The 9,695-nt window shown below is 43.3% G+C and overlaps 1 long non-coding RNA gene across 2 annotated transcripts; it reads right to left on the bottom strand.

Annotated features, from left to right (window-relative positions):
- Positions 1-4,496: 4,496 nt before the first annotated feature.
- On the bottom strand, positions 4,497-5,934 carry LOC119270497. Of its 2 annotated transcripts, none has more exons than XR_005134150.1 (3): positions 5,767-5,934; positions 5,595-5,677; positions 4,497-5,477 (listed from the first exon to the last, which is right to left on the bottom strand). It is a non-coding gene; the product is annotated as an uncharacterized LOC119270497 (long non-coding RNA). The 2 variants fall into 2 exon arrangements; XR_005134151.1 differs by having other exon boundaries at positions 4,497-5,245.
- Between the last annotated feature and the right edge of the window lie 3,761 nt (positions 5,935-9,695).

Here is a 9,695-nt window from a genome sequence, read left to right as displayed (position 1 = left end):
TATATGGAGATCCGTAACTCCGATTGGACTGAAACCTTCGCCGTGATTTTTTTTTACCAAAAATTAGCTTTCTTGCGGCCGAAGAAGAGCGTCAACCGCCTTACGGGGTGCCCACGAGGGTCCAGGGTGCGCATGCCCCCTGGGGCGCTGCCCCTGCCTCGTGGCCCCCTCGGGCACCGTCTCTCGTTGATTTTACTTCTCAAAAATCATAAATATTCCAAAATAATTCTCCGTCCGTTTTTATCCCGTTTGGACTCCGTTTAATATGGATATTCTGCGAAACAAAAACATGCAACAAACAGGTACTGGCACTGGGCACTGGATCAATATGTTAGTCCCAAAAATGTACTCCCTCTGTTCACTTTTATAAGGCCTCGAAGGTACTTCAGACAATGTGCAAAATAGCCTATTTTGAGTTGTTTGAAACGACTTACAAAAGTGAATGGAGGAAATATAAAAAGTTGCCAAAAGTATATGAAAGTTGTAGAATATTGGCATGGAACAATAGAAAATTATAGACACGACGGAGACATATCATCCACCTGTAAGCGTTGACGTTGCACAAAACGGTTAACACAAACAGCATGGACCGTTAAGTTGACATGGGACCCACCCGTCAGAGTTTGCCACGATATTTATCTTTGAGTCATTTCATCGCACAGATTGCGTGCAGAACAGCGGCGGTTCTTGGAGCTCGTCTTGGTTCTCACCGGCGGACCTTGTTGTGGCCTAGGGAAGGTGAGGTTGTTTTTGCGGTCGGAGTCGGCGGGGGTTGACTGGAGCCTCGCCGGGGTCGAGGAACAGCATGGCCTCCGGCCACAAGCTCATGCCACCACCGCTCAGCCTGTGCCACAACGTCGCCCCTCGCCGTCCACGACCTCCCCCAGGCCTCCTCTGCTCCACCGGCCACACCCTCCCGAGCCCCTGCTCCCTTCCCCGAAGAACCAAGCCATGGCCACCAGTAAGCTTCGGCCACGCACCACCTCGGCCATGGCTACAGCAGTACCGGCCAGGAGCTCAGCCGGCCAGCACCCCTTCGATGGCCGTCACGCGCGTCACAACAGCGCCCTCCAGCGAGCAGCGGGAACTGGAGCTCCCGCGCCGGCACCTAGGCCATTCGACGCGCCACACTCGTCATGGTGGCGCCCTCCGGCCTGGCAGCCGGCCTCAGCCTAGGCTTGGCATGCTACTGGACACTTCCCAGGTGCGGTCTGCTGCTGCTCCCGCGACGTGCAGGCGGCCACACGACTCGTCCCAGGCGCGGCCTCACACGACAGTACGCCCCCGTGCCTTTCTCTTCCTCTAGCAAGGCCGGCCTCGCCCGATAGTACACCCTCCAACGAGCTTCGCCACGAGCCCGGCCGCTACTTCCCTGTGACCCGCTCGCCCACAACCATGCTGCATACCTGCTCGATGGAATGCCTCCAAGGAGAAGAAGAAGAAGATTTGGAAGAGATAACGCTGCTCACGGGTGGACCCTCTGTTCAACATAACAGTAAACAAACGGTGCTGACTGTTTTGTGCTACATCAGCACTTATAGGTGAACCCAACATGTCCGAAATCAGATTAAAACGGTTCAAATCGGTCGTCAATGTTTATTGGGAAAATTAGCAAGAACACCGGTAGGTTTTTGAGGCGCGCAAGAAATGTGGTGGCAGTTTCGAATAAGAACTTCAAATGTGATGGTTTTTTGCAATTCACTCGTTATGATGAGAAGGGCGATCACGCACGAGAAGCATAAGATACACCATCTTGCTTCGCTCGACGGGCTCCGCTAGCACGACATACTCCGCATCGGCGCCGTTTTGGGTTCCGCTGATGACAGCGTCCAATCTTTCGTTCCATGCCCAGATCGCATGCCGGCTGGGCTCGGCCGCTGCAACGACGGAGGCGCCATTACAGTTGGGGTTCTCGATGTCCATTGATGGGCCGATAGATAGAACTAGCAGGTAGTGCGCGGCAGCACGCCGCGCTTTGGTGCTTGGTTCGAGACTTGTTTTTCATGAGTTTTTGAGAATCTGTTGCGTGTTCATATGTGCGAGTAAATCTTTGCAGCGGTGAAGAAAGTTGATGTGCCCTTGTTAATGCGGGTCTTTTTGAATTTGAAGGCATGAAGAGACATCGAGAAAATAGTCCCTTTGAATTTGAAAGCATGAAGAAACATAGAAAACGGACGTGCCTTTGTTCATGCAATCTTATCAATTTAACTTTCATCGTATTTGTAAAGGAAATTACGAATTTAGATCTGTGCAAAAACAATTCTTATGAAGCTGTCTATTTGGACTGGAAGGCATGAAGACATAGTAAGAAAAAATAGCAGTACATATCAATTTGCATGACTGAATATTAATTTACCTCTCAAATATTAGTTGGGCTACATTTCACAATAATTAGAAAAATCAGAAAAATTGTTTGAAAAGTTTCAACAGCACGCATTCACTAAAATAGTGAATATAAATATGTATTCATTAGCATGGTTAATTAATTTTGATCTTCTAGGCGGCTTGGGACTAATCCGATCAATACGGAGTGACAGACACTTGCAGACGACTGCCCAATGCCCATCTCGCCATCTCTGCACTATGTTCCGTCCTTTCTCCTGTTATTGGAGAGAGACATCGGCTAATCCGTGCATTTGTACTCTCTTCGGCCTACTTTCGACAACACCTGTAAATTAAACCAGGCAAATATAACACTATTTGTCGACATTGCACTATCTTTCTTATACCAGCCAAATACAACACTAACTTTATTCAATAAATACAAAAGGACCACACTATTTGCGTTCCTGAGCAACACTACAAATATATGCTTTGCTGAAGCATCTACCAGTTGCATGGCTTCATCAAATTTTGTAATTCCGTGGTTTAACAAAATCAAAGTGTGAGCTCTCATGAATATCACACAAGAAAACAAATGAAGTTGTTGCTGTTTCTTCACATAAAGGATTATAAAAATGATAACAAGACATACACTGCAAGCAGTAAGGCAGAACCTTCCAGCACAGCCGTGATTCCGTCGACGGTGATGGCAGCGGTCCCTGGTAACGTACCTGATTTTTGCTAGTTCCAAGAGAACGTTGATGTTGCCGTTGAATGGACGCGTGCGAATCTTGGTGCATGGTACGTTGCCACGTCGCATGAGGCTGAACACGTCGCAAGGAAAGTGAGAGAGAGTGTGGACGAGAGGGATCCAGCGCAACTTCCCCAAATCATTTCTCTAGTGGCTGACCGCATCACCCACTGCTCTCTCTCGCGCATGCTCGTGCTTGCCGCTGCAGACGCTCCGGAGTCCCGCCGGCAGCTGCGCCCTCCTCCTCGTTCGTGCTCTCGGACGCAAGAGACTGAGCTCTCCCTCAGAGGGCGAAGCCAAGACCGCGTGCGTCGCGTCCGATCTCGACGAGATCCTGGCTCGTGCGGAAGGAGGCGGCCGGTCAAGGCCGTCGCTGCAACAACAGAGCTTGCGAGGCCGCCCTCTCGGCGGGGGATGCAGAGGTTATGCGATTTGCGGAGGGCACCAGCGCCACCTCTGCCGGATCTGGCGCCCAGGCGCGGTAGTCGACGTGGCGGTGCTTGCGGGGAGCAGAGGATTTTGGAGCTGGAGGTGGATGGGGAGATGAACACGGTATGCTCCCGTGCACCTGGTGTCTTGCCCTTCTCGCGCCACAGTATCGACCAAGAGGATCACGCGGGAGGCCTCTGTCATGCAGGCGTCCCGCGCCCGATGGGCGGCGACCTTGCGGCTGAACATCTTCCTCATGGAGCTCTAGACTCGTTTTGCTCGTCGTCCCCGATCGCACGCGGTGCATCGGTGAGTAGCTTTTGCCTTTGCTCAATTCCTATTCAGTGCAGGCTATGTTTTGGGGAGTTTTGACTCTGTGGGCAGTAGTGTGTGCCCGATGCAAGTTGATCGATCTGCTTTCAATTGGAGGCTGGTTTCATGCGTGTTCGTGTTTTCTTGGGTAATACATAAAAAAAATTGTTGAAATTTCTTCGAGTCGTAGCAGCCGTTATTGGCTTACCCAAAGGGAAATAAAATAAGAACTTCAATGAATGCAAAAGAAAAACTATATTTAGGTTAAGTCTGAATATAACATGCCTTCAAAAATCAATCCTCACATACTGAAAGTGGATAGAAAATGTGTGATTAATTTCTTTGATTGACCTTTAGCACAATATACTGGTAGAAATTAACAAAATAACATTTAGTGGAATGAGAGCCCCTGCCTAGAGCTTACTAAGTCCACTAATGTACTTCACATAGAAATTTAAGTTCTGAACTCAGTTTTAAATATTTATAGACCCTTCTAATTTGAATGAACTGCAATTAATATGAGGTATTTAAAAAAACTATGTATATAAAAGATTAACATGAACAATATAAAGAATTGCTTTGGATCCTAACTAATGACAAACGTGATCATCTCAGACTTGGGGTTCAAATGTGGATATTACTGCATCAGAACGATGAGCTGCCTGAAATAGAAGATTGGGCAGTGTACTCCTGTAGGGATCCTCCTCTCTCCTCTTCAGATACTTGATGCAGCTCTCCACTTTAGAATTGACATGCAAATAGAGGTGCTGGGCCTTCTCTTTCTCTTAACTCCTTCTCCCTCCCTATGCAAACAAGTAAACCAATCGAAAACACAAGAAGCAAACCTAATCAGACATGGGCTCTCTGGAATACGTCTGCATGCATTCCGACTCATTTTTCGATTATCTAAAAAGGATAACAGTGCAGCGTATGTTGACTTGCCACGAGAACATGTAGATAACTTTTCAGATTACTATTTGCTAGCGCAGCTGGCTACCTTTTGTTTCAATAGGCTCCCCAAAAGATGAAGCAAAATCTTCCTGAAATTTTTGGCGTAAGCACTACAGGATGCATATCTTTACTCTTTATCTCTCCCATAAAATCAGTCCCGAGGAACAATAAGATAAATAAAGATCATTGATTATCATGGACAAACTATTATTATTTTGCTTCTAAAATGAAATCAAAACATAATTTAGCTTTAGGCCCTCTTTATTTAGCTTGTTGTCATGGATATCATAAAATGGGTGCTCCAGAAGATCATTGTAGTCTAACAACATTTGAGGTGAAAAATATTGTTTCTAGACATTAGATAATCAAGGGGATAACATAGTAAGATAACATATTTTTTGAGGTTGCACTTACACCACATATATCGTCTTCTCCAACCAATCCAAATGCTATTATTATTGCTCCAAACCTTGATGCCAGCTGCAGAAATTCAGACTACTCAGGCCAAAATAGCTAGTATTCCTCTCCCCGTAAACAACTATGTCACCTTCCAGAACAATTGATCTTTTTACTGTCTAGAAAGATATATTATGCTCTCTATACCAAATTCTTGCTACGAACGATACAAAACATCCACATCAGATGCAACTCTTAGCAGCAACAAGACAAGGATCAATTAATCCGCATAGTGTTGGCCGAACATTCCTTCCAACTGCATGGGTCAATAGATCATCTAAAAAGTGCTAAATATGAAACCAAAAGAGAGTGAAAAAAAAACCAAACAAACAATAATATTTTGTAAAAAAAATCAAGCAAGCTAAACACTCACCAGATGATGAATCTACTGGATGTTTCCCATGACGAATTTCTTGGTGTTCCTGCCACCGCCGACCTGCCTCACCCGCCCTGGATCTAAAAATGCACAAATCATGAATACAACAAAAAGATCACCAAAATCATCCCTTGCTCATAAAAGTCTAGAAAGAGCAGTACGTACTCACCAAGCACAGAACCCAAACGACTTGAACCTCTCCCAGCCTCCCAAGTCCACAAATTCATATTCTCAAAGCCAGCTTCCAACTCACCTGGCGATTTGATAAGCGTTTGGCACGTTCTGGCTTTTCCCAACGAGGCAGCCCTGCTAGGGAGGCTCCTGGACTGATGGGCGCATGTGTAGACCGGTTGGCAATACCACCAGCCCCGACGAGTACTTATAGGCAGCCAACAGGAAAGAGAAAACAAAAACGAAGCCCACCAGAAAAGTCCAGAAGGCAACGTGTCCAACTGCATATGAGACAAACGTGGCAACATGCATGGCCATGCAGCCAACACAGCAAATCTAGAAGGGTCATGTGAACTGGGCCAGCGACATGCATGCCCATGCAGGGACGCGTGGAACGAACCAAACCTAGAAAATCTGAAACGGGCACGTCAATTTGACCATGCAAACCGGCCAGTCAAACAAATATTAAAAAAAATAAAGGAACTCTCCCGTATGATGTGTTGCACACGTAGAGATAGACAAGGGCTGCACACGTGTCGCTCAATGAAGCATGGTAAAAAAAATCCAAAAAAACTAGAAAAAGAAAACCCTTACGGGCCTAGTATTCTTAGTATTGATGCGCAGAGAGAGCTGGATCGATCGGAAAGCAAATTAGATCGATAGAGGACAGTAGTTGAAGCTAACACTTCCCGCAAAAAAAAAATAGTTGAAGCTAACACGTACGTATATGTGTACGTGTATATGGAGAGATGCCGACCGGGTGGGAATTAAGTTTTTTTTTGCGAGGGGGTGGTAATTAAGTTAGGGGTATATACTGTATAAACCAGGGCGGTTTGAGTCCATCTCGTGCACGTGCACGTACGTCAGTACATTTTTACCGATCCTTATTCTTACATACGTGCACGTATGAGAGATCGACGGATGCAAAGTAAAATTATTATTATTTGCATGGACGGATGCAAAGTATTCGGGTTGACGATAATACTAAAGGGTCTGTCTAGGACACATCTAAATGTGACATAATTATGTCACATCTAAGCTGATGTCCACTCCGTTTGTGGTCTATTTTTTTATCCTAGTTTTTTTTTCTTGTTACTATATTATATACTTGTAGGAGCTTAGATGTGACATCCTTAAAAAACATCTAGATGTGAATTAGACAAACTGAATACTAAATGCAGGCATGCACGCGTACGTACCTAGACGGCTAGACGCTACGCATATATTCTAGGCTATAGGACATCGAATAACATCCGTAAATATATACTAGTTTAAATGCCCGTGCGTTGCAATGGGCAATTTTTTTTTCAAAAGCTGCTTCGTGTGTTATCTCGTGCCATTTCTTATATCCAATTTTGATAAATATCAATAATATGGTTACTCTCTTATTGTTGTCCGGAGCATGAACTGTAGACGTAAAGAAGCCATCATAACTTCCTTTGTCTGTTGGAAGAGTAATGGTGCATGAAATAGTTTGTCAATCAGATTTATGTTTTGCTTTTCAGAAAAACATGAAATATTTCTTTTGAATTTTTTATGATTTTAGGTTCTTTCTCTAGAAAAAAAACACGCACACTTTGGAGAGACCAGAACCGAACACACACACCTCTTTCCGTTACACATCACAATAAAAAAAAACCTTCCCTAACAAAGAATCTTAGCATGCCTGTATCCAACGACTTGGAAAGGCAACTAAGACTCCATTAAATTTCAGTTGACAAAGATTATCGAATCCGTTAAAATTAGTAGCTAAACTCACTAAAAAAAGTAGCTAGTTTAAAGTAAAGCCAGCACAATGGCCCGTGCATTGCTACAGGAGAAAGGTGATGATTGAATTTAAATGCATATTTTCTAATTATAGCACATATAATTCAATTTTTTTATAAATATCAATTTTGCTTGCGTTCGACAATGTTTTTTTTAAGAAAACTTAGTCGACTCTTTTGTACCATTACAATATTTTTTTTGGATAAACTAATTGTGTCAAATTCACAAATACGAATCATATGGATGGCAAGCCCAACTTCATACATAGATCTCATCGCCCACACTTGGTCCAATACATCATTACCAATTTAGTTAATCCAATTAATTGGAAAGCAAGGCAACATGCTTCTTTAGATAGTAAAACTACACAAAAACATATAATTATCTATTTTCCCGAGTTTGAATATTGTACTACAAAATAACAAAATAAATTATTGTTACCATACTTATCTTCCTTTGCACACTTTTATATACACAAGACGTACATTTGCAAGTATTTCTTACCACTCATATCACCCTAGAAATACGTTAGATATGTATAGCATGGTGCATCTGGAAAACGCAGACTTTTTAGTTACAGAAATGTGTAAGTGGCAAATTATAATTTAGACCAATTATCATTCACAATTCACAATTATTGTAAGTTGGACATTATCAAACAGTGAAAGCTTTTACAAAATAACGGCGAAAATGGGTACACAAAAGATAAGTGTTCAAAGGAAGATTAAGTATGGTAACAATAATAGAGCTAGGTAGTAGCGCTGCTAAATGCTAGGCTTGACTTGATTTCCTCTGCTACCACGTACTAGACAACTTGTACACGTCATAGCCTGAAATCCTGCACTTTGCTCAGCGCCGCTGGCAGTGAATGTATTATCCGCCCTGCGCTCCGCCAGCCCATGCTCACACCCCACCGTCTTCCCCGTGCGCAACCTGCTCCTGGCCGCCCCTCTTCCCACTTCAGGGTTTATTCCTTCGTTCGGTTATGATCGTCTGCTTGTGGACTTCTGATACGTCAAGGCCGCCGATGTATAAAAGTTTGTGCGATTAGGTACGAACGAGCGAGGTGGGACTATTATCCTAGTAGCAACTTTGTTTTGCAGTAAAGGTAGACTGGCTGAGTTGGTGGTGCCCGTTAGAGTTGGTGGTGCCCGTCAGGTTGGAGAGCTCTGTCGTGAGTTCGGTGCTACCAGCAAGATTTTTCCGCATCTTTTTTTTTAAAAAAAGAATTATGGACCAGGCCCAGTACAGCCTATACGGGTCATAGGGAACGGACGAAACTTTATTAGCGAATTATGGTGGACGGATGAAAATTGCGACGGACGAAATTACGGTGGTAAGAAACAACAACCCCTTTATTAGTAGGTATAGATAAAGAAACTAAAAGTTCAAAGTCTAAGCTTGACCACTTTGGACTCTAGCTACACATGATAACTTAATTTGATGGATCAGTATTAAACCCTTGTGATTTGGTCCATTGCCCTAGGTGAAAGTGGTTTTGATGATGATATGCTAGCAGTGAAAACATAATCATAGTATACTTAAAATGAAATACAAACGAGAATGGTGGGGAAATTTGAATTTTACCGAATCCATGGTTTTTATACATTATGATTGTGAGGAATTAAAATCTTATTTATAAATATTTTTGGTCACCAACATGAAGTTCTTGTAATATTTTTTTCTGTTCTAAAAATGAAGATGAAATCCCTGGTCGCTCTCCATCATTTTGATGCACACAACCATCACACACATTAACCTGCGGGAGAATGGAGGCCAGCCAGCATGGCCACATGGTGCATCCTGGTTGGCCGCGGTGAGAAACTTTTTGGAAAAAAATTTGGAGATTATTTTTGAAAGATGGGAGACTTTTTTTTGAGAAAACTTTTTGTAGATATTTTTTTGGAATTGGTAATTTTCTTTTTCTTTTTGAGAAAAGTTTGTTAGGCCTTTTCTTTTTCTTTTTGAGATGGATGTGATGTCCATCTTTTTTTTGAGACTTTTTTTGATAGATGAAAGTGAGACTTTTTTTCTTTTTGACTAAAGTTTTTTAGGCTTTTTTTCCTTTTTGAGATGGATGTGATGTCAACGTGATACGAGAATGTTTTTTAAAATTTTGAGATTAAGATGAGGTTTTTTTAGAATAACAGCTCCTGTTGA

This window comes from Triticum dicoccoides, chromosome 3A (assembly GCF_002162155.2).
Source record: "Triticum dicoccoides isolate Atlit2015 ecotype Zavitan chromosome 3A, WEW_v2.0, whole genome shotgun sequence".
NCBI lineage: Eukaryota > Viridiplantae > Streptophyta > Magnoliopsida > Poales > Poaceae > Triticum > Triticum dicoccoides.
This window is presented reverse-complemented; position numbering and strand designations above follow the sequence as displayed.